The following is a 6,100-nucleotide window of genomic DNA, read 5'->3' as shown; positions in this document are numbered from 1 at the left end:
TAGGCTGGATGCTTTTCATAGACAGTTGTCAGCAGCTTCCCTCTGGTCGGGGGTCTTAGTTCCGGAAAAACAACTGGAGACATGTGTTAAGATACTATCCATAGCTGTTAAGGAAGAACTATGAGTCCTGTGACCCTGCCTCATGTATCAAATTAGTGTTTAACCTGTCATTAATTATTGCTTAATTGGTTCCTTTGTTGTGTTTCTTCATGTCCCTATTTTTTACTTAGTACCTGCCAAGTGTTGCCTGCCTTAAGGACTCAACTTCTATTGTTGAGGAGCTGGGATGGGGGTGGGAGTGAGTCCCAGAGGGCTGCCTGCTCGGTTTCAACCCAAGTAGGGACTCCATAAATATTGTAAGATTGAGTAAGTTAATACTTACTAAGAGTCTTAAAATATTTTTACTCTTTAATCCTGGAATCCCTTTTGTAGAGCTAATCTAAAGAAATAATTGGGGGGGAGGGGGGTTGTTACTTTGTGAGGGTGAAATGGGTAACTATTGCATTGTTCTGTACACCTGAAACTAACAATAAAAAAAAAAAGAAAGAAATAATTGGAAGTTTAAATAAGGATATATACAAAGGTGTTTATCACAGTATTTTTTTCTAAAATCCAAATATTTAATACTAGGAAAATTGGTAAATAAATTATAGTACATCTTTATCATGGAATATTTTGAAGCCATTATCATTGAAATTTTATGTATATTTATTTACAGGCAAAAATATTTGGAAAATAATGTAAAAAAAACCTTCTGGGGTCCCAAATATGTGTGTGTTTGTGTGTGTGTGCACATGCAATCCAATTTTGTTTAAATTATTCATAGACAAAGGACTAAAAAGAAATACCCTTCACTTCGAGGGATAAAAAGTATAACTATTGCACTGTGTTGTACAGCTGAAACTAATTCTAAAAAATGTGTATTTCACAATAAAAAAATAATTAAAAAAAAAGAAATACCCAAATATTATCAATAATATTTCTGGGATATGGCATTACACATGATTTTTATCTTTTCCTTATTTTCAAAATTCTGTATTTAGAATTTATTATTTTAATAACCAGAAAAAACCCACTTTTAAAAAATGTAAGATATTGTTCTGGTTGGTGGCTCTTGTTATATATAGGGCATGGTTATCTTTTTTTTTTACCTCAGGGACTTTTGAAGATTTACTTTAACCATTGTTGTAATTTTTATTATATATAACAAATAACATTAATGAATGTGATATACTCTTATGTTTAGCCAGGTCTTTTGAACACACACAAAAAAATGTTTTCAGAGGAGTATGTACGATATATAATGTAATTATTAGCAGCATGTATTTGTTTTCTAAGGCTGTCATAACAAAATACTAAAAACTATATGACTTAAACAACAGATTTTTTTGGTCTCAGTTCTGGAGGCTTAAAGTCCAAGCTCAAGGTGTCAGCAGGGCTGGTTCCTTGTGAGGGCTGTGAGAGAAGGATCTGTTCCAGGTCTCTCTCCTTGACTTATAGATGGCCATCTACTACTCTCTGCCTATCTAAACATTGTTTCCCTTTTATTCATGACTGTTTCTGTGTCCAAATTTTCCTTTTTTACGAGGACAGTAATCTTATTGGATTAGAGTCCACCCAAATAACCTCATTTTAAATTGATTACTTCTATATAAAGCTACCTCTAAGTAAGGTCACATTCTGAGGTACTAGGGATTAGGACTCCAACTTCTTCCCCTTCTTCCCCTTCTTCTTCTTCCCCTTCCCCTTTCCCTTCCCCTTCCCCTTCTCCTCCTCCTCCTCCTCTTCCTCCTCCTTCTCCTCCTCCTCCTTCTCCTCCTCCTCCTCCTCCTTATTATTATTCTTTTATTCTCAGTCTTATTCTTATTGGGAGAGAGACAAAATTCAACCCATAACACACCAGAACCATTAATGAATATTTTCATTCCAAAGGCTGCAACATATAAAAACTTCTAGTGTTTCTTCCTCTAGTTGCTTTATACCCAGTAATATTTTCCTGTGTGAGATAGTATTGGGTTGTCAGAAAAGTTATGACGTATTTTTTCTGTGTTTTTCATTGCAAAAATGTGTCATGACTTTTCTGACAACCCAATAGATGTCAACACAGAAACATTAAGTTTGAAACATTGGCCTGGAAAGGCAAGATCATTTTAGTCTTGTGATTAACCATTTGTTATGTTAAACAGATGTAAAACAGTTTGCATTTGTATAGAACACTATAGTTTAGAAAGAACTTTCTTATGTTCATTTGATTGATCCCTATAATCTTTCTTATAGAGGTGAAGAATGATTTGCACAAAATTAGCAAATCCAGAGAATTGCTTACAATCCAGTTAGTCTAACTCCTTGTTCAGTGTTTCTTCCATTGCAAAAAATAGACTCCATGACCCACTTGATCAAGCCAAGCTACTGCCTACTGCATGTAACAAAGGAATATGGTGCTCTATAAATTGCGTGGGTCTGAGTTCTACTACTGACTTTTGTGAAACATTCCTTCTATATAAATATATTTACCACACGGGGTCGCTGTTGCAATGACTTGATTCTAAACTGTAACCTGTAACCCTTCTGTTTTATTTCTGTACAAGGTGTCCTAGTGTCTTTAGCTCCCTCATAAATACTTCCTGTCTCTTCCACTTGATACTGAAGGTAAGCTGGTTATTTAGTCTATGCCTTGTTATATCTACTCTGTCAAACTGTTACTAGAAGTCATCAGCACTCACTTATCTTTTGCATGAGAAAATGGAAAAAATGCTCACTTTGAATACATTGGGCAATTCTAGATTTAGAGAGAGCACCTCCCAAATATTTTCTAGTGATTTTCCTTTCCCATATTTGATATATGAGCAAAGAACTGTGTTTTCCATATTAATGTGAGTATCTAACATGTTTCAATTACTGCAATTAGCTGATTCAGTTAACATTATAATGTCTTTTGGATTTGACTCATCTTGAATGGCTGTTTTGTAAAAAGAAAATTTGTGTTGCTGTTATTGAGTTTATATAGAATATTTCTTAAAGAGTATATATATATATATATATATATATATATATATATATAATCACATATATAATCCTATACAATGTTTTTCATTTACTGGCCATGGATGGTGTTTTGCATGTCATTCAGATGAGAAGCAAGGGGATGGAAAGGAACTACAATTTACAGTTGACTATATGCCATATGCTGACTCTGAAGTAGGTATTATTGCCCTTATTTTGCAGATGAAGAAACTAAGGTTCAAAGGTGTGAATTTGCTCAAGGTCACAAGGTGGCAGAGTTGGGATTTGAATGTAGGTCTGCCTGACTCTGAATTTGTGCCTTTTCTTCTTCACCTCACTTCCTTTCTGGTTAGTTGAATGATCCCACTTCAAATGTCCTACCCTAGCTGGTCAGTAGGGACTAGTGTGGGGTCTGTTCCCCTGTTTAACATTTGTTAAGTGAGATCTGAAAAGCCTATGTTAGATGTGGACTTAGTAAGATTATAAGAGGACACCAGGATGTCAGGAGATTGGGAGGTCCAGTTCAGACTGTCTCATTTGCTCTGTTGTTGAGTAAGATTAAGATTCCCTGTTTCATCTGGTTGCATAGGAATCAATGGGGGATCTTTGGGCACAGAGTACCAGGTCAGAGGGAGGGGTTATTCTCTGAGCTCCATGAGTGTCAGACTAACTACAATAGATGACCACCTTCTAGGACTGTGGAAAAGCGATGGAGAATAATGAGTTCAATGAAATCTATCATCTGATGTATTTGCTTTGTTCAGACCAAGTCTATTAACAAAGATCTAAAAGGAAATTCAGCCTGCTGTGCTGTTGTGCTAGAAGGTTTTACCCCCATTTTTCTTCTTGAGTGCTCAGTTGAACCTTGAGGGGGAGCTCATTCTGAGGAGCTGTCACCCTGCTATTGGCTTACTCCTGGGGACAGCCCTGGGTGACAGCTGCTAGTGTTATAGTATGGGTTCTGGCTGTTGCTGCTGTGCCCGTTCCCTGATTCATATCTCAGTCTAGGCTCAGACTCAGCAATAGAGCTTAGACCTTGTGTCCTGGTTTACACCTAGAATATGAGGCAGGTGACTAGAGTGACTGTACTGCTGATCTTGGGTGAGTTATTTTGGGATTAAGAGGCATTGGGATCTGGGTCTGGACAGGGATCTACACATTTGCCTGTTACCATTGGTGTTCATCCAAGATGTTGAGGGATGGCTTTGGGGTTCTATTTTTCTTCAGGCATTTCCTTAGCATTTATGTGAGGGGTGTTTCAGGGCAATAAAGATATTCTGGGTTATTGAGCCCCAGGTCCACCCATGGGACATAAAAATTAGACCTGTCAACTCTGTACATGTTTTCCTGGGATTCCTCAGGATAGATATTAAAAAAAAGTTTACCCTGGAATACAGTGAGAAGTAAATTTTATGTGTCTGTATATGGTGGGGAAATAGGGGTGGGGGTAGATTTGACTGTGAGAGAGAGCCTAGAGGGTGCTGAGTTGGACTTCCAATTCACCTTGCTTTCAGGATAGGAGCTAGTGTTGTGTTTTTATTCCCACAGGTACTTTGAGCTTTGCTAAGACCACCCAACCCATCTTCATTGACTCATATGAAGGACAAGAAGTGAACATAGCCTGTAACCACACCAACATTGCTACAAATGACTATATCCTCTGGTACCGACAGTTCCCCAACCAGGGACCACAATTTATTATTCAAGGATATAAGACAAATACGACAAATGAAGTGGCATCTTTGTTTATCCTTGCTGATAGGCAGTTCAGCATGTTGAGCATGCCCTATGCTTCCCTGAGAGATACCGCTGTGTACTATTGTATCGTGAGTGCCACACAGTGAGACAGATAGGACTGCACCTGTGCAGTATCCCCATGTGACATGGGAGTCAAGCCCAGGAGGGAGCCCCAAAATAGTGTTTTCTAAAATGTTTATTTTGTTATTTTCAGAAAGTATTAGCAAATCCATATATTATTTTACTACTTAAAATTTTTTTATCTTGTTTATTTTTAAAATAGATATTCCATTTTCATGCTCTCAAATTCAAAAAGTACAAAAAGTGAAATGTTTTCATGCTACATTTGTCCCTGAGCTGCTCAATTATACAACATGAGACAATCTTTGATAGTTACACTATTGTTGCTTAGCTCATTGTGTTCCTCAGTTTATGTGTATATATACACACACACACACACACACACACACACACACACACACACACTAAACACCCTTACATGTACACTGCACACAAAGTGGACAACTTGCTTCTCAGTTTTTGAGAAATTTAGCCTGTGTCTAGTTATCATTCATTGTCACAAAAATTTTGAACATTTATTTGGCCATTTAAGCATCTATGAGATGGTTTCCAAGTTTCTTCTGAGTTTCGATCTCTCACTCTCTCTGTTGCTCTTCTTTCTGTTCTGTTTTGTTCCATTCCCCTTGTTGAGGATGGCATGGCAAGAAGAATGGAAATGATAGAGGAAGGGGTGGGGAGAAGATTTTTGTTTCTAACTGGTATGATAGACTATTTTTTTTTTTTTGCAATATCTGAAGCAGAAACATAGAAATTCTAGGTCACTATCACTTTTCAAAGTTGGGTCCTTTGCCAGGGGAGGGGGTGTGTGCAAAGGAAGACAGGAATAATGGTAGAGTTTCTGGGGATCTTACTAGTACTCTTGTAGCTTCATTAGGACTGTGAGAGTATTCTTATTTTGAGGCAGGGGTGGGGGGTTATCTCTGATTTTGGCAACAGGGAAAGCAATATTTGATGATTTTTTTATTGAGACTAATAGGCCTAGACCATGGGATGGAAGAGTGTTACCATCTAGCGTATCTTAGGGTTTGGTGGAGAAGTTAGTATTATAGAAAAACCAATAATTATAGAGCATTAGCTCCTATTCTGCTCCCCCTGAATCCTTTAAATTTGTGGTGACAGGCAATGTTTTACTGAACTCAGATGTGTCAGGGTCCAGGGCAGGCTGCCCCAAGATATCTTACATTGGCATATTGATTAGTTTGAACTAAAATCACCTGAGGAGCATCTCCTCTGTCCCCCTAAAAGCAGGACATAAATCTCCATGATTAGTGTCCTCCCT

Source organism: Hipposideros armiger, unplaced genomic scaffold (assembly GCF_001890085.2).
Source record: "Hipposideros armiger isolate ML-2016 unplaced genomic scaffold, ASM189008v1 scaffold_807, whole genome shotgun sequence".
Taxonomy (NCBI): domain Eukaryota; kingdom Metazoa; phylum Chordata; class Mammalia; order Chiroptera; family Hipposideridae; genus Hipposideros; species Hipposideros armiger.
This window is presented reverse-complemented; position numbering follows the sequence as displayed.